The following is a 20,357-nucleotide window of genomic DNA, read 5'->3' on the forward strand; positions in this document are numbered from 1 at the left end:
ATATGGTCCAGTAATCTCATTTCTGGGCATTTATCCAGAAGAATTATTATAAGGATCTTGAAAATATATCTGTACTCCCATATTCATTGCAGCATTATTTATAATAGCAATAATGTGGAAACAACACAAATTTCCATCAACAGATGAATGGATAAAGAAAATGTGGTATAGACATACAATGGAGCATTATTTAGCTTTAAAAAGGAAGACAATCCTGCCATATGTGACAAAATGACTGACCCCTGAGGACATTATGTTAAGTGAAATAAACCAGTCACAGAAGGACAAATACTGCATGATACCACTTTTATGAGATATACAAAATAGTCAAAATATAGAAGCAGAGAGTAGAGTAGTGGGTTCCAGGGGTGGAGCAGAGGGGAAAATGGGAAATTGCTATTCAACAGGTGCGTTTCCATTATATAGGATGATTATGCTTTAGAGATCTTTTATATTTGTTAAAAATAGACAAAAATATTTAAAAAGGAAAGAGGAAGTCATCTCATCAGAAAATGCTGACATTAACTAGGCAAACATCAAAGTTTGAAAATAAATATGTAAATAAAGCCCAAATATAAAACTTGCAATAGAGTGTTTTTTTGCAATTGTAAATCCATCTTTATCAATATTTACTTTAAAAATAAATGGATTAAACACCTCAATAAAAAGGTACAAATTGGAAGAATGGCTTACAAAAAAAAAAAAAAAACCACACAAACAAAACAAAAAAACCTCTCATGATTCATTGTTATGCTGTCTTCAAGAGATTCACCTTAGACAAAAAGGCCCGAACAGGCTGAATGTGAGAGGATGGGAAAAAACTATTCCATGCAAACAGTAACTAATAAAGAAAGGTTTGAATATTATGATGTTTATACAGCACTTTGCCTAGTATATTTTTAGATAAAATTAAATTTTCTAAACCATAAAAGAACATGCTGATTTTTCATATTTATTTCACTCAATATTATTGTCAGATTGTTAATACCTCATCTAATATTAATAAACCATACTGTAATTGAACGCATTGGTAATAGTGGAAATTCAAAGAATGTGGAAAGTGAAATTGACTCTTAGAGAGTCATAATTGGGTTGGGTCAGTGGGTTTATGGGTAATGCGGACTCTCCTGTGCTTTAGCTCTTGCTAAATATATAAAGACAAATTAATAGAAAAAGTGATCTATTCAATTCAGAGAAAGTAAAATCAGTGTCAATCCAGTTTCACTTCTATGAATATAATTTTAGGTAAATGGAAAAATTTAAAGAAAATTTAAAAATGACATTGTAAGAGCACTCCTTTAAATAAGATAGAGCGGATACCCCTGACAGCTCTTACCACATTTTTTTTTTTAAGATTTTATTTTTATTTATTCGACAGAGAAAGAGACAGCCAGCGAGAGAGGGAACACAAGCAGGGGGAGTGGGAGAGGAAGAAGCAGGCTCATAGCGGAGGAGCCTGATGTGGGGCTTGATCCCATAACGCCGGGATCACACCCTGAGCCGAAGGCAGATGCTTAACCGCTGTGCCACCCAGGCGCCCCTCTTACCACATTTCTTACAGATACATGAGAGTTATGCGCCTGGAGGAAAATGAGCCAGTGATATACTCTTGCTCTCTAACACAGAGTCTCTGTCAAGGAACCATTCGGTGAGTAATTCCTGTTTCCAAGATTTAAAAATGTTGATGGGAGAGGTCCAAGGCAGGCTATGAAAAATGAGGGGGGCCCTAATTGGAATTACTGTGACAGCTCTACCTTAGCAACCCAGAACATAAAATTATGTTTCAAAAAATACCACTTTCACTAAAAGTGTATAATAATACCAATTTCTTCTCATCATTATCAATGTTAAATATTATAGGTCTTTATTATTCTTGCCAATCTGATGGATAAAAAAATGTTATTTCATTTTTGATTATAATTTACTATTATCTAATAACACTAAAAGAGCAAAAAAAAGTGGGGGCCTGGGTGGCTCAGTTGGTTAAGCGACAGCCTCCTGACCAGGTCATGATCCTGGAGTCCCAGAATCAAGTCCTGCATCAGGCTCCCTGCTCAGCAGGAAGTCTGCTTCTCTCTCTGACCACTCTCACTCTTGTGCTCTCTCTCAAATAAATAAATAAAATCTTTAAAAAAAAGTTCTAGAGATCTTCTGTACAAAATTGCATCTATAGTTAATAATACCGTATAGTACACTTGGAAATTTGTTAAGAGGGTAGATCTCATGTTAAGTGCTCTTACCATAAACAATAGTAATAACAATAACAATAACAGTAACAATGAAAGTGGTGTCACATGTTTTTGGTTTGCCCAAATTCAAGTTGAATATAGTAGGCACTACCTCTATCAATATTTTTTCAGGAGCTCCTTTTTTTTTTTTTTTTTAAGATTTTATTTATTTATCTGACAGCGAGAGAGGGAACACAAGCAGGGGGAGTGGGGGAGGGAGAAGCAGGCTTCCTGCCGAGCAGGGAGCCCGATGTGTGGCTCAATCTCAGGACCCTGGGATCATGACCTTAGCCAAAGGCAGATGCTTAAGGACTGAGACACCCAGGCGCCCCTCAGGAGCTCCTTCTCATCCCTGAGTTGGTACAGCCATGCAGTTTCAAGTGCTTATTTGGTTCAGAAAAGAGTTTCATGGTTTCCGTAGCAACCTCCATTCCTAGTGGATGCAGAGTGTCTTGGTGAGTCTGATGTCTCTGTTCTATGCTAACGTTGCATCTAATGTGGGGTCTTTCCCAGCTTCCTGCCGAAACCAGTGGAGCCCATTCAGTTGGGCAGCTCCACCTGTGACTCCTATCCCCCAAGTCTTGACTTTACCATGGGGACCCCTTGCTTGGGCTTTCAGCCCATGCTGTTGCTTTAGCTCCCTCCACCCCACCCAGTACTCACAGATACCCCAAAAACTGTGTTGTTTTTTTGTTGTTGGTGTTGTTTGTTTTGTTTTTTTGTTTTTTTGAGAGCTTGATTCCTAAGAGAGAGACTGAAAATAAGCTGTCTCGGGTCACTCTATCCCTCACAGAACTTTTAGTCCTGGCACTCTTTCCTGTCCCTGGATGGGTGTCCCTTCTTCTTAGGCCTATTCTTACATACACACCTCACATCTAAACACAAAGCTGCCATAACTTTCTCCCTCTGGATACTTGCTCCAACAGTCATCAAGAGCTACCATCAGGATTTCAATTTCCAGTCATGAAACACAAAAAGACTCTTTATTCTCTTTTTCCCCTGACATCTTCATGTGAAGGAGAATTTACACAAATCAAACTGGCTGCCCCCTTTAGAAAGTAAGTAAACCAAAATAACTAGCATTCTTCTTAAGGGGCCCATAGCAATGAAAAATAAAACCAAGCTATTTTTTTGATGGTTTATTACATGAACTTGCTGCTAAGTTCTTCATATATCACTATACTCTAATAGTCCTATAAAGTGTGTGTGGCTTCTGGTCTTATATAATGCCATGCTTATTTTCACATATCATTTCTATCATGAAGTGAATTTCTCAGGCAAAAGGATTAAACTTTTTTTTGTAATACTGCAACCCCCTTCCCCTACTTTGTAGAATACAACTCAAGAGCTCTCTTCTCCGAGATACAGAGAGCTGCAGTATCCATAGCCACATCCAGTATATGTCAGATCACTTTGGAGAGATGGAAAGATTTCTGGAGAAACCTGCTAATGAGTGCTGATACTTTGAATAAATCCATTTTAAAATATAGATGTACAGGCCAGAAAAGAACAGACATACCTTGAAGAGACCAAGTGGCATGAAGCAAGAAATATATGACACATCTAGGAAAGGGAATTAAACCAGAGATGACTATCACTTCAGGTGAGACTTTTCTGTGGGCCTATTATAAGGAAGCACTACAGATGGATAAAATAACCCATTCTATATTCAGTAGAATTTACTTTATGCATGTAAGCTTCTCCTTACCAAGTAGAAGTGAATAAAGCCACATAAATATTACTTTCAAAATATGGTAGCCTCCCCCTTTATGAAAGCAGGGTCTCAATTCCACCTGCTAAGTCTCTACAGGTTATTTATGGGAGTTCCTAGGGTAGTCTCTGAGGATTACTTATATTCTGCTCAATTGTCTCATTGAATCTTTTTGTGATGTTTATAAGGTTCTAAGTTAAATAACTGGACATCAAAAATGGACGTACCTTATCTGTCTACAAGAGTCAAGTTCAAGTCTTTGGAATGTGCAAACCAGACCAGGTAAATACCATGTCTAATGAGATGCTGTCCTAATGAATACCATTTTTGTGGAGGTTTCAAATATTTTGGGTATCATCTGTCAATATATGTTTTATGAAGATTTTGTAATATTTTCCTATACAAGGTGTCCGATTTTTTTATTTGTCTGTGTTTCACCAATATTTGATAAATATTTCCTGAGCATTTTCTATGTGCAAAACTTGCCTAAGTACATGCATTTCTGAGCAAGACATAATCTCTGCTCTGATGTCTACTGGGAAAGAAGTACAAATAATACTAATTAAAAGAAAAAAGAGAGAAATTCCATATGAAATGTATAAAAATAAATACTTCATAGTTCAGAGAAGGAAAGTACTAGCTTACTCAGTTCTCTAAGAAGACCTCAAAGAGGAAGTGGCATTGAGATGAGCCTTAAAGAATGGGTAAAATGTTTTAAAATTATATTTATGACTTTCTTCTACATCACAACTGTTTATTCAATCTAACTTGGAAAAAAATAAGTTTCAAATATATGGAAATAAAATTGCCTATAAGCCTGTCAGTCAAAATTAATTCTATAATTGTAGAGGATTGAATTACTGGTCATAATTTTTTATCCCATTTATCCTTGACCTTGCTATGTGACTTGCATTTCCTCTCACCAAAGGTTGTGCATACTTCCCTGTGTCTTGATTGTGGACTTAGCCATGTGACTTTCTTTGGCTGGTGGGATATTAGCAGATGTGACACAAGCAGTGGCTTGAAATGTGCCTGCTCTCTTATACTTCACCCATTCCCATGAGGAAAAAAAAAAAAAAAAGCTAGGCTACTGGACCCAGAGAATAAGAACTCATAAAAATGACCCACTGGACCCAACCAACAAGTTGGAGCCAAATCTACCAGAACCTTTCCTAGATTAGCCAATTCTAAACAATCAATAGACATGCAACTGAAAATAATCCATTATTTCTGTAAGCTACTGAGTTTGGGGACTGGTTTCTTATGCAGGATAATTTTGTTAATAGTTAATATGCTGCTTTCTACACTTTCATATCATACTATAAATGCTATTGTGTAATCTGATTGTATCGCTGAATATATTTTGATTAACTTAACATTCTGTTACATCATATTAATGTCTGAAGGATTTTTTTTTTTAATCAGTCCTCCCAAGTTGAAAGCTGCACTTGTTAGTTTTAGGTTTGGTTGCAAATCAAAGAAAACCAAGACTAAAAGTAGATTTAACAAGGCAGAATTTTCTTTCTTACATGCAGAAAAGAAATTCTGGACTGGTATGGTGCCACATGATGTCGAATCCCAGGACCACCTTTTTCTCAAGTTTTGGGGTGATGTAGTAAAACTAAGCAAAGGCAAAGAACATTTCCCACAAGTGGCACATACCCTCTTATAGTCAAAGGATAGAACTTAGTTACATGGCCACACCTACTGTGAGAAAATTTAAGAAAAGTATCCTGCATGTCAGATAACCAAGACCCAGCTAAAAACTAGAGGTTCTATTATCAAGTAAGAATAGGAGAAAACATCATGGATTATAATTGAAACTGTGACACCCAAGTTGTTTTTAGTCTTTGAATATAAAAAATAACATTGTGATTAAATTTACAGCTTTTGACGAGCAGAAATAAGAAGATATTAGAGAATGAAGTGCATGTGGGAAAACTTAGGGACTTGCTTAAGAACAAGTAATAGAATTCTGGGATAGCGTAAAAGTTGCATGAATACATGGAAATAAAACTTATTTTTCCAAAAGTATTTCTAATCTTTTGTGTCCAGAAAGATGACAAAATCCTGAGTTCCAACGTCAGTGATAATAGACCCTCATTTCAGATGGTTATCTAATCAGCATATAAAGCATTTACGTTCCCTAAGTAAACTAGTAGGCCAAACAAATAAAGCCGTCCTTGGCAGTTTAACTCCTAGTTAATTTTTTTATATTAAATTAGAAAAGCTTTCTTGGAATAACTAGTTATTTTAAAATGCATGTGAAAAATATGCTTTATTTTTAGGTATAGTTTACTTTGCTTGTTAAAATAATAACATTTGTAGAATGTTCTATAGTTCATTTTTTGCATAAATGATCTTGCATCATATTGGTAATATATCTGAAAAATGAGCAAAGAGATATTATCTTTTATGCATGAGGAAACAAAAATCTCAAGAAATGTGTAATACCTTGCCAAAGATCACACAACTAATTAGAATAAAATCTTGGCATTAAGGCTAGAATCTAGGACTTCTGATTCATATTACATCATGTTACATTGCTTTTCTATCTGAAACCATAAATGCTTAATTTAAATGTAACTGGATTTACTATGATGCATTCAATGAGAAATAAATAGCAGATCCTTAATTAGAAATTATCAATAATTTAAAATTATTATTCCAAACAGTATTAATATCTAAGTGTTATCAATACAACTCAATTTACCATTAATGATGTGATATATGATCTTGAACAAGCTAGCTAATCAGTATCTCCTGATAAGAAATATTATTCTTTTAGTATTTTCTTAACATATATGGCCAAATCATGTAGTCCATCGGTTAAAAAACAAAACAAAACAAAAGGCAACAAACAGAAATTCTGAAGTGACCAAGCATTCAGATGGAGTCCAGAAAACTGTGTTGAGCCATCCTTTATCTCAAGTTCAAAACCTTTATTGTGATCTATAGAGTCTACACTGAGCAGAAACCAGGAGAGACTGTTAGGAACCATCCAGCTCATTCCACTAGTACCTTTGCTATGACACTTTGAGTAGTAGTTCCTTTGACTGTCCCTCTCCAGGTCTTTCAAGAAGACTCCTTGTAATGACATTTTCTTTCTTCTCACATAAATGACCTTGCTTGTCTCCATATACATGTTATCCTCTTAGCCCAGTTCAAACCTTTCACTTGGTCAACTGCTCCACCTTTTAAAAATTTTACCCCAGTGAGGTGGAAGGATCTTTAAATATATCTGATGAATGCCAGATACAATTAAAAGTAACTCTCAGGGTGAAGCATCAAGATAATTAGGCTTTATATCTCAGTGAGAGTGAAAGTTTCTCACCCAATTACTTATTCGAAAGTAGTTGGCCCATCTTTCTAAATTTTATTTGAATCATAAAAGTCTGTCAATTACCCAAAATTATGGGTGTGACCTGTTGGGGAAAACAGATATTTCTCTACCTCTCAAGGTTCTTTTGGGTGGTCTAAGAATTGAATTGACATGAGACAGATGAACAGAAGAAAATCAAATTTAATTACCTACGTATGGGGAATTAACATAAACATCAGAGATTTCAAAGACAGTTGGGTGAATGAGGTGTATGTATCATCCTGAAATAAGAGACATGGAGATAGGGGTCTGGGACTTCAAAGGGCAATTCATAGGAAGATGAAAAAGAGTAAATATTTGGTAAACAAATGTTTGCTGCCAGGCCCTACAGAAACAATGGGACATAAAGAGGAATTTTAAGACTTTCCAAAAGTTCCTCTCTACTACACCTAGTTCACATTATAGCTAATCCTTGAATAACATGGGTTTGAATAGCATGGGTCAACTTATATGTGGATTTTTTACAATGCAGTACTATAAATGTATTCTCTCTTCCTTATGATTTTCCTGATAGCATTTTCTTTTCTGTAGCTTTCTTTATTGTAAAAATATAGTCTATAATACATTTAATTTACAAAATATGTTTTAATTGACTGTTCATGGTAACAGTAAAGCTTTAAATCAACAGTAGTCATAGTTAAGTTTTTGGAGAGTCAAAATGCTGCTTTTTCACTGCAAGGGATGGGGGACAGCACCCCTAAACTCTACATTGCTCAAGGATCAACTATATGCAGTTGTTATCTATGGTGATAGTTTCCTTCCTGGAGCAGGTCCTCTACCTAAATTCTTCTACACAGTTAGGGGGAAGGTCAAAGGTTTTTCCTGAGCCTCTATTTCTTAAAAAATAATAAGCCTAAAATAATCCATGTGCCAAAGAGACACATTTTGGGGTGGCAAGTTTTGCTCCCCTACAAGTTCTTACCCTAATTGGATAGGAAAGAAATGAGGTATGGAGGTTTCTCAAAAAATTAAAAATAGAAATACCATATGATTCCAGTAATTCCACTATTGGGTGCTTACCCAAAGAAAATGAAAACACTAAGTGGAAAGGATGTAGCACCCTTACATTTATTGAAGCCTTATTTACAACAGCCTAAGTGCCCTATCAGTAATAAATGGATAAAGAAGCTGTGATGTACATACACACACACACACACACACACACACTCACACACGTACAATGAAATATTACTCAGCTATAAAAAAGAATGAGATCTTGCAATTTGTGACAACATGGGTGGACATGGAGGTTATTATACTAAGTGAAATAAGTCAGACAAAGAGAGACAAATACAATATGATTTCATTTATATGTAGAATCTAAAAAAATATAACAAAACCAACAAAAAACCCCAAATAGACTGAAATGCAGAAAACAAACTGTGGTTGCCAGAAGGCAGGTGGGTAGGGGTATGGGTGAAATAGATAAAATGGATTAAGCAGTACAAACTTCCAATTATAAAATAAATAATTAATGGAGATGAAAAGTACAGTATAAGGAATATTGTCAGTAATATTGTAATAATGTTGTATGGTGACAGAAGGAGATTACACTTACCAGGGTGAGCACTGAGTAATGTATAGAATTGTTGAATCACTATGTTGTACACTTTAATATAACATTGTATGTCAACTATACTTCAATAATAAATAAATAAATCAGGATTCATTCTTTTCTTTTTAAAGATTTTATTTATCTATCTATCTATCTATCTTAGAGAGAGAGAGAGAGTGCAAGCAGGCGAAGGGGCAGAAGGAGAGAGAGGGAAAGAATCTCAAGCAGACTCCCTGCTGGGCACAGAGTTTGATACAGGGCTCCATCTCACCACCCTGAGATTATGACCTGAGCCAAAATTAACAGGCAGATGTTTATCCAACTGAGCCACCCAGGTGCCCCAGGAGATTCATTCTTTGTTTTAAAGACTTTATTATTTATAGAGAAGTTTAGGTTTACAATAAAATTGAGGAGAATGTACAGAGATTCCCCATATACTCTCTGTTCTCACACATGTATCGACTCCCCAATTATCAACATTACTCACCAGAATGTTATATTCTTTACCAACGATGAACCTACATTGACACATCATAATTACCCAAGTCCATAATTTGTCTAAGGATTCACTCTTGGTCTTGAACATTAAATGGTTTTGTACAAATATATAATGATATATATCCATAACTACACTATCATACATTTTCATTCATAAAAATTCTCTCTGTTCTGATAGTTCATCTCTTCTGTCCCTCTCTGTTCCCCTCGCCTGGCCAGCCACTAACCTTTTCATTGTATCCATATTTTGCTTTTTCCAAAACGTCGTATTTTGATATAATATACTACCTAACCTTCTCAGATTGGCTTCTTTATTTTAACATGCTTTTAAGTTTCCTCCATTTCTTTTAATGACTTGAGAGCTCATTTCTTTTTATTGCTGAATAATATTCCATTATCCAGATGGACCACAGTGTATTTATCCATTTACCTTCTGAAGGAGAGCTTGGTTGCTTCCAAATTTGAGGAATATGAAAAAAGCTGCAATAAATATCAATGTGCAGGTGTTTGTGTTAACAGTAAGTTTTCAATTCTCTTGTGTAAATACCAAGGAACAATTATTGGATCATATGGTTAAGGTATATTTGGTTTTATAAGAAACTGCTGAATTGTTTTTCAAAGTAGCTATACCATTTTGTATTTTTCCACCAGGAATGTATGAGAGTTCCTGTTGCTCCACATTCTCACTAACGTTTTGCTGTTGTCTGTTTTCCAGATTTTGGTCATTCTAATACGTATGTAGTGGTATCTTGTTGTTTTAACTTGAATTTCCCTAATGACATGATGCGGAACATCATAGGCCTGTCACATACATATATCTTCTTTGGTAAGCTATCTACTAATGTTTTATGTCCATTTTTAAGTGAGTTTTTTGTTTTCTTATTGTTGAGCTGTAGGAATTCTCTGTATTTTAGATAACAGTCCTTTAGCAGATATGTTTTTTGAAATAGTTTTTCCAGTCTATGACTTGTCTTCTAATTCTCTTGATTCTTTTTTTCTGAGCAGTTTTTAATCTTAATTTTAATTTTAATGAAGTCCAAGTTTTATGAATATGGATTGTGCCTTTGGTGTTGTGCCTAAAAAGGTATCACCATATCCAAGGTCATCTAGGTTTTCTCCTATGTCATTTCCTAGGGGCTTTATAGCTTTGTGTTTTACATTTAGGTTATGATTATTTTGAGTTAATTTTTGTGAAGAGTGTAATATCACTGTCTAGATTCAGTTTGCCAGGATGTGGATGTCTGACTGTTTCACCCCTATTTGCTGAAGAGACTATCTTTGATTCATTGTATTGCTTTTGCTCCTTTGCCAAACATCAGTGGACCATATTTATGGGGGTCTATTTTAGGATTCTCTATTTTGCTCCATTTATCTGTCTGTTCCTTCACCAATACTACACTATGTTGATTACTATAGCTTTATAGTAAGTCTTGAAATCAGTTTGCTTCAATCCTCTAATTTTATTCTTCTCCCTACTCTGGGTCTTTTGCCTCTCTGATTAAATTTTAGAACCAATGTGTTTATATACATAAAATAATGTGCTGCGGTTTTAATTGGGATTGCATTGAATCTATAGATCAATTTGGAAAGAACTAATCCTGACCATATTTGATCTATGATCATGGAATATCTCTTCATTTATTTAATTCTTTGATTTTATTCATCAGATTTTTATAGCTTTCCTCATAAAGATCTTGGATACATGTTGTTGGATTTATTGCTAATATTTCATTGTGGATTGCTAGTGTAAATGGTACCGTGTTTTTGGTTTCGAATTCTATTTGTCCATTGTTTGCATATAGGAGAGATTTATTTTTACAGATGAAGGGTTGCAAACATTTTTCTCCCAGATAATAAGATTCTTTAGTAATAAAACTAACTAAAATTGTGTATTGATAACTGTGGCAAAAATCTGCCTGATGAATAAAAATTTTTATTCAGCAAATGTCTGCTATAAATGAGCCAATATGTGTAATTTATTAATATTTGGCTAGCATAGAGAGTCAAATAAAAGTCGATTAAAAAGGTAATGATTTGTACCAATCTTGTTGGGACAAAGGAATGAGTAACTTGGTCTAAACAGCTATTTTTGTTTTACAAAACAGAAACCAATGCAATTGTACATGATCAACAATAAAGTTATATTATTGAGTGCCTTTTTTACAAAAATATTTATTTATTTTAGAGAGAAAGTGTGTGAGCAGAGGGGAGAGGCAGAGGGACAGAAGCAAACGCCCTGCTGAGCACAGAGCCTGACATGGGGCTTGATCCCAGGACCCTGAGATCATGACCTGAGCCAAAATCAAGAGTCAGGTGCTTACCTGATTAAGCAACCCAGGTGCTTCTATCAAGTACCTCTTTTTTTTACATAAAATTATGTAACATATTTGATGTTCTTACCGACTTTAAACCCTTGTAATAAAATTAATAATAAATATTTGCTGAGTAAGTAATCAGATACAGGTATAATTTTTATGAGTTTATAATACCGATCAAATATCTAAACTCCAATTTAAAGACCTTCCATTAAACAATATTATTCAACTTGACTTTCCTGTTATTTTCCCCTCATAAATTATCTCCATATAGGACAATATTCTGAAGAAAAAAATATTAAACATACTTCACAAAAAGTCAAATGATGTAATCTTGGAATTAGGGTTCACAAAATTAGCAAATAATAATGTAGGGTTCCCTGTTAAATATAACTTTCAGACAAACAACAAATAAGTTTTAGGTCAAGTATGTCCCAAATATTGCGTATGACATACTTATACTTAAAAAATTATTTTTCATCTATCTGAAGTTTAATTTAACTGGGCTTGCTATATCTTATGTAACTACTCTACTTGGCATAAAGTTCTCAGTTGGCCATGTTTAATCCAGAGAAATATGTCACAGTGTTGAAAGAAAGAGTAGTAGACCAAATGGTCCATTGGCAATAATTCATTTTCCTTCTCCTGCTTATTAAAGTGAGCATTTCCTAGTGTCCATATATTAGCCATCTGCTATTTTCTGCATACATACTCAGCCTCAGAAATTCATCTCCACTCTCCCTCCCCCTTGCACTAAAGTATAAGCTCCAAAAGGATAGTGCCATCCAGCCATATGTTTTCCAATATATCCTTAGCTGCTAGCACTGTACTTTTACATATAGAAGTCAATGAATAAACTTGTTGAATAAATAGGTAAGTTGACCTTTAACTGTTTCTTCTCTGTGCATAAATCCTGAATCTAGATTTCTGTCCCTGGCATCTCTCAAAAGCTCTTCAGAAATGGGTTTCCAAGCCCTTATAGGGTATATACAAATGTGTGCCCAGCCACTGATTCAAACTAAAATATCCTCAATTAACTTCTGTGATTCCATCAGTGATTTTATAGTTCCCTGAAGAAAATCTGAATTAAAAAAAAAAAAATTCTCTCTTCTCTTTGTTGCCCAGAAGAGCAAACAAAATCTAGGAAGACAATCATGAATAAAAATAACTAAAATGCAACGTGATAAATATAGCTCTTGGACTATGTCCACAATATTATAGAAAAAGAGTAGAGAAAACAATTAATTCTGAGGAATTCAGGGAAAATTTCAGAGGAGGTGATAGTTGAGCAAGGTCTTGGAGATAAATTTTACCAGGCAGGGAAGGGAAGAGAATTACTCTAGGAGAGTGGTCTCAATGACTCAAAATCTATTTATAATGTTCTCAGAACCTTCAAGAATCCACTGCAGCCGGAACACAAGTATATATGCATGTACTGGGGGAAGTGGTGGGAGCACATGAGGAACTGAAGATGAAGCTAGAAAATACTTTCACATTTTCACTTATTTTCTTTAATATTATTGCTAATTAAAAAAAAACCTTACCTTTCTAATTATAAAGCAATACATAGTTACTGCAGAAGTCTTCACAATCTATTAGCTGGACTCAAGCAGCCCCCTCCTTGTCCCACTTGCCTCTAAACTGGATTACCCTCAATTCACTCTGCATACCATCCCATGATTGCCCATGCTAACTGACTCTTCATGGCACTCTCCTAATTGTTACAGATAGGATGGATGCTGTGGGACAACCTGCAGTTACCTTAGCTGATGTAGTTTTTCACAACCTTGCTGCTTAATGAAAATGTCAATGCCCATATGCTTAACTACCAGAGGTTTTAATGAATTGGTCTGAGGAAGCGGACTGGGGTCAATGTAGCTTTTAAAAAACCTTCAGGTGATGCTGATGTTCAGACAGAATGAAAATCACCGAGTTAACTGATAGCTTCTTCTAGTTTCACAAACAACTGAGCATCTACATTTGGTTTGAATATTTCCATCTTCATGAAGGACGCTAAGCTATTTTCAACCAATTCTATAAAATATTTCTTATCTACAGCTAGAAATAGCCTTTGTCTATCTTTACCCACAGAACTAGTTCTACCCTGTAACACTGCAAATAAGTTTATCCTTTTTCACATGACAGCTTAATTTCTTGTACATTTGCTAACATGGTCTTCCTGAGGATTCTTTTCCCTAGCTAAATATAAAGAATTAAAAAAAAAAAAAGTAAAACTGATGGTTTGCTGTTAGCTTAGCCCATCCCTGGTTGGACATTTATAGCTCAGAAAGATTTACACTTCTAAATGACTTGCATTCCTGAAAGACATAGTTTACAAACAGACTCAGAGAGCCTCAGATCCTTATACAAGCCAGAAAATTCCTTTTCCTTGTTATCAAACACAGGAATGTCTGGCCTATATCAAAACAACTGGAACAGAATCCAGCTGGAATATTTTACTTTAAATAATGATTTGAAGGGAAAATACAGAGCAGAAGTACTATAATACACTATACTATAAGCTACAGTACATATAAAATATAATATTTATGTTGTAACATTTATTCAGCTCTCAAAAAATATCTATGAGATTCTTCTTTGACAGTACCCAAAACTTTCCATCTTTCCATGACAAAGGTTTCTGGTTTCTTAATTATTATGTTCATTCTTTTATGGATGTGTTCCCCTACTTCAACTGTGGTCTGCTCAGTGAGGACTAGAATGGAACTCTCAATTCTCTTGCTCCAGAGACAGTCTCTGCCTAATTATGTAGGCTAAGTCTTTGATAACCTGTTTAAAATGTCAGCGATGAGAACAGCCCTACAGATTATGACCACACATCTCTCTTCTGGTTGACACTGGTCCATTAATCATAATCCAGCCCATTACCAATTATTCACAGAGAAGAGCCCAAAGGCTGGCAGATATTTAAGATCATATATTAGGTCCCAAGTTAACCTTTCCTCCTTTATTACCCATATCTCCCTAAAATGGATTCCTTATTAGATCAGTCTACTCATTATCTCTTTAAGTCCTGTCAGGGATATTTCTGTCTGCACAACGCAGTTATATCATTCCCCCTTTAACAGAATGAAGTCTCCTCCCATTCACAGAATCCTTTCTGCCTGTACATACTCTACTCAACGTTCAAATACTGGCACAAACCCTGTCTGTACTGTGAAACTGTCCCAGGGTGCTAAAGTTCACAGAACCTTATACTTTCTTTCAACGCTTGTTGCCTTTATTGTCCATAGTGGCAGTTGTAGCAGCAATGACAATAGTAATCATTTACCATTTTATTGAGCACTGTACTAGGCAAATTCTTATATATCTTTAATCCTGGTAGGTAGCTTTTATTTTAACTGTTTTACCAATGAGGAAACTGAGAGGCAAATAGGCTAAGCAACTTTCCCAGTATGATAAAGCTAGTAAGGAATGATTCAGTTCTTGGTCTGCCTGCTGCTGTAATACCCACCCACCTCACTTCTATGACCTGCTTGGTCCTGAATCATGCACTGACTTGTGTTATTATTTGACTTTGCCATATTTCACATTGTTTATATTTAACTTATAAGCTAATAATTGGGATCATATCAGCTTCATGGGAACACTTACATATTAAGTTTAGCTATACAAAACTCAAGACTATTTTAAAAGTCTGAAAGAGCCCTAGGAGCTCTGTGACATTTGCTACCTGAAGTCAATTTACACCTATTTCTATTCAACTTGTGCCTCTCTTTCTTTGTTGGAATTTAATTACACCTGTCCTAATTAAGGGATTGCATCCAGAGGATATCCACACCCTTTAGAAAATGAGAATTTGACAGAAATGGGTGGAATGTTAGTTGGCCATAATTCTCAGGCAACTTCTTAGAAGTTCTCTTTCCAGTGCCTTCTCTGAATGGTTGGGTTTTTCTCCTTCCATTGTCTCCATATTACCTCCCTGCTTGCTATGGCCAACTTTTATTTGGCAGTCTTACCTTACCTATGTAGTGTCCTATATACCAGGCCATACAACTGTAGTTCTATGTCATGTTCACTCAGAGTTCTGCTCTTTTTTAAAAGCTTTGGTCAAAATGTATCCTAATGAGTGCTCTTTCTCCAGGTCACTCATCTTCATCACAGCAACTTGCTTGCATTTGCTTAGAAGCCTGTCGGAAAGTGTGCTTGATCCAAAGAGTTGATCTGAACGCTAGCATCCCTGGAACTGTACAGATATTTCTGGCAGCAAGATTTTTCAGCCCTCTTAAATAAAACAACATATACAGCCCCTGTCAAGTGTTCTGCTATAATGACTTAGTTTCATGACTTTTGACAGTAAATAAAGAAAAGAATATATCTCAGCAGTACTAAAGATGTGAAGAAAGCAGTAGAAAGGCACCAAGGATTGAAATGCCTTCAGTGTTGGAACATTCCACTTTAATACTAAGTAAAATGTATAGTAGGACAGAATCTTCCTTCTCCAATCCCTTGTCAAGAAAGTCAAAGTAGAATATATTGATCTTCATCATTATATATAAATATTATGGTGTGTGTGTGTGTGTGTGTGTGTGTGTATATATATATATATATATATATATATATATATATATATATATATATATATAACGAATCTTCAAGGACTCTTGTAAGGCAGTGCCATATAATTAACCTCATTTTACCAAAAATAGTGTTGGGTTAGAAAATATTCTTATCCAGGGCGCCTGGGTGGCACAGCGGTTAAGCGTCTGCCTTCGGCTCAGGGCGTGATCCCGGCGTTATGGGATCGAGCCCCACATCAGGCTCTTCTGCTATGAGCCTGCTTCTTCCTCTCCCACTCCCCCTGCTTGTATTCCCTCTCTCGCTGGCTGTCTCTATCTCTGTCAAATAAATAAATAAATAAATAAAATCTTAAAAAAAAAAAAAAGAAAATATTCTTATCCTTCAAGGTTCTTTTGGCTTGTCTAAGAATAAATTAACATAAGACAGATTAAGAAAATAAAATACAGTTTAATTATGTACATACAAGGGCTCCATAAGAATATAAGGCCTATAGGCAGTCAAGCAATTGAGGCTTATAGGCCATTCAGACCTAAGCAGGAGATAGGGTTTTGAGACTTCGAAAGGGAGGAAGACAATTCACAGGAAGATGAAAAAAAGTAAATGTTCAATCAATCAATATTTGCCGGGACATCCTAAAACAATGGACACAGAGAAGAATTTTAACAAACAGACTTTGCATTATACTGTAGTTATCTATGGTGATACCTCCCTTCCTAGAGCAAGTCCTCTATCTAAATTCTTTTAGGCAGTTAGGGGGAAAGTCAAAGGTTTTTTCCTGAGCCTCTGTTTTTTAAAAATAATCACCCTAGGGACACCTAGGTGGCTCAGTTGGTTAAGACTCTGACTCTTGGTTTCAGCTCAGGTCATGATCTCAAGGTGGTGGGATTGAGCCCACGTGGGGCTCCACACTCAGGGCAGAGTCTGCTCAAGTTTCTCTCTCCCTCTCCTTCCCCCTCTGACTCTCCCCCTGCTTATGCATGTTTTCTCTCTCTTTCTCTCTCAAATAAATACATAAATAATATCTTTAAAAAATCAGCCTAAAATAATCCACATTGCCAGACACAAATTTTGGGGTGGCAAATTTTGCTTTCCCGAAACAGTCCTATAGAAAGACCACGGAGAATAACAAAGTTAGAAGAACTTCAATGAAGCAGAACTAGAAGAACTTAAATGTAATCTTTATAGTCATGATATTTTCTTTGAATAAATAATAAATCTTAATCTGTTGGTAAATTAGGATAAGAAGTCTATACTTGGAGAGGATTTGACTCTGCATATGAGGTCATTGAAGCACTTGAATGAAATAGCATTGCCAAGTGTTAAATTTGCCATCATAGGTTCTTATAATGACCCATTGATGTCATCTTCCAGAATAACATATATCCAGAATGTAATTGACACATTCTAATTCAAATTAACCTTTACACCTTCTTATTTTCTGATAAGCCAATTTTACTTTTATTGTTATCTGCAATTTTAAGGAAGGCATACCAATTTTTCTAGGACTAATATTATTACTTTCATGTATTGTATATATTCAAAAGAAAAAATACAGTCCCTCAAACTCATTAATCATTGATTAATATTAAGTTCCTCTTAGTAACATAAATTTTAAAACAGTGAACCTCAATGTGATCTATGTATAATACATAGGAGACGCATATTCTTCAAGAACATTTAGCAATAAGAAAAAACCTTTTGATTGAATGACAGAAATAGTCCTGCCTGCCTGATTCATTATGGATCACTAGTATGAGTCATAAGAACCAAAGCTCAGTTACACGTCCATGACATATCACATGACTATGCTGACACTCATCGCTTCTTAACCTCTAATTTCATATTTAACTTTTTCAAGGTAAGATGGATCAGGCATCTGTAGCTATAAGACTTTCAGCAAAATCCTGGAATACATGAAAAATTTTATTGGTGATTTAGAGGCTGCTGAGGGTAGGTCATACAAAGTAATCATTTAATGCTGAAGAGACTATCATTTAACTTTTAAAATATTGAGATTATGATAACAGTGTGGCCTGTCTAGACCTTACGCTTTGTTTTGGGATGGCTGGCATTCCAAGAAAAGGTTATATTCTAGTAATTTTCCATCTGGAAAATTAAAACACCTCCAGTGGTACCAATGGAAAAAGAGAATGTCAAATTTTTGCCTACATTGCATGGAGGAACTCCATAAAAGCTTTTCATTGATTGATATGCGTGAGGAGAGAGTTGGCATATTTTCTCATTGAGTTAAGTGTACTTGACTAACAGGTGAGGAAATTGAACTGTTTACAGTACATGATGTATTACCTGGAAAGACAGATATTTTAAATAATGAATAAATTGATAAATATGTTAATGATTTTAAGTTGTATCTAATAATGTTTCGCTTTACATCTAACTGATTTTCTCTTCTTCAATCTAATAGGTTTTCTGCACCAATGGAGGAAAATGATAATATGGATAATCAGAAACAGACATGATTTTTAATGTATCTTTATATTTTGGTGTTTAATTCTGAAACTCAATAAAGGCCTATCTCATATTCTGCTTTATTGTAAATCTTCAAGGGCACAGATCCTATTTTATTTGGCTGTATCTCTAGGACATAGCTTAGTGTCCGGCTTATAGCAGCTATTTAAAAATATGCATTGAGCAAAAGAATATATTCCCCATCTTTGTGAACAGCCACACTAACAAGTTCCATGTTGGCAGAGCAGGAAAGCAGTCCATCCCAAATTACTCAGCTACTAGAGTCTCTATAGCTCACTGCATGCTAGAAACTGACTAGGAAGTGTTGGAATTTAGGTCCTCTTGTTATGTGTTTGTTTGAATATTTTACTTTTAAATTTCCAACCAGAGCTGAGAAAAGTATCAGCAGGTTCTTATGTTCTTAGTATCTGCTCTGTTCACTGTATTTTACCGCAGTAGTGCTGTGGTAGTGTTTCCAGGATCGTTTTAGTTTAAGTCTTTCGTCACTTTCACTTGCAAAAATTTCCCACTTTGGAAGATCTACTATTGGTTGCACCTCTCTGTGACCTTGAATGTGATCCAAGTTCTCTAAAGATAAAGAGAATTGACGTATGGACTCTGATAATAAACTCCCTTAGCGCTGGCACCAAGCCAAAATCATTTCGTCATCTTCTTTCATGTTTTTTTTGTCTTTGTCAGATGTACATCAAGTGCTTATAAATAATGTCTAATTCTATGTTCTAGACCCAATCAATGAATGATAAGCAAAGGGGTAGTAAAACAATGCTATGATATTTACTGGATTGCATTTTTATGAATAAAGACTATCCATTGAGATATTATACTGCATATGTGGTTTTAGTGGTTCACTGAGACATCATGGCTCAGTCACTGCTAGATTATCTGATTTGTAGTTTATTCATACATGATTGGGAGTTCTTTCTTCCAACCAGGAGAAAAGAACCCCATCAGCTGATAACCATATAGGGTTCAGGGCTTACTCCTGTGAGAGTCATTTTCTCCTGATCAGCAGCCACACTCTCCAGTTTAAGTTTTAAAGCATTTGAAGGTCAATTCATAAATTAGTGAGCATTTATATAATGCCTATTATGAAAAATGGAGGCTGAGAAGAAGAACAAAGGCCAAGAAGGAGAAGAGAAGGAAAAAAAATGGCTCATATTCTCAAAGATTTTACAATCCAATAGTTGAAATGAACACACCTAGTCCAAACTAAAGGATTGTTAAAAATGATAGATCAAGGTACTGGGTGGTTCTTTTTATATTTGAAAATACCAATATTTAAAGATGATAACACTAGGGGTACAAGTTCTTATATTTATCTGTGTGACTTCAGATCTTTGGCCCTCTCATGTCTAGGCATTTAAGACGTTTTATAATGCAATAAGATGGGTAACTAGACAGGGAAGCCATATTAACTGAGGGTTTTCAGAGTTGTTATTAAGCTAGAGGAGATGTTATGCTAAAAGGAACTTTGTTAATGAAAATGGAAGGAATGGTGACAATACAACTTATTTAAGAAGTGAGAGAAAAATAAAATTAGTATTTACTACAAGTCAAGAAGTGGAATCTTTCTCTGTCCAGAGGGAAAAAATGAATATCTGTGTAGACAAGTACGTTGGGCTAGAAGTAAGAGGAA

General features: G+C 35.3%; 1 long non-coding RNA gene across 1 annotated transcript; it reads left to right on the top strand.

The window, feature by feature from the left end:
* The first annotated feature begins 1,566 nt into the window (after nucleotides 1-1,566).
* Nucleotides 1,567-18,771, top strand: LOC123797386 (uncharacterized). The gene is made up of 4 exons (XR_006780931.2): nucleotides 1,567-1,648; nucleotides 4,128-4,221; nucleotides 10,090-10,200; nucleotides 18,657-18,771. It is a non-coding gene; the product is annotated as an uncharacterized LOC123797386 (long non-coding RNA).
* Nucleotides 18,772-20,357: the final 1,586 nt, after the last annotated feature.

The sequence above is a fragment of the Ursus americanus genome, chromosome 29 (genome assembly GCF_024610735.1).
Source record: "Ursus americanus isolate L20-20 chromosome 29, mUrsAme1.1.p, whole genome shotgun sequence".
NCBI classification, from domain to species: domain Eukaryota; kingdom Metazoa; phylum Chordata; class Mammalia; order Carnivora; family Ursidae; genus Ursus; species Ursus americanus.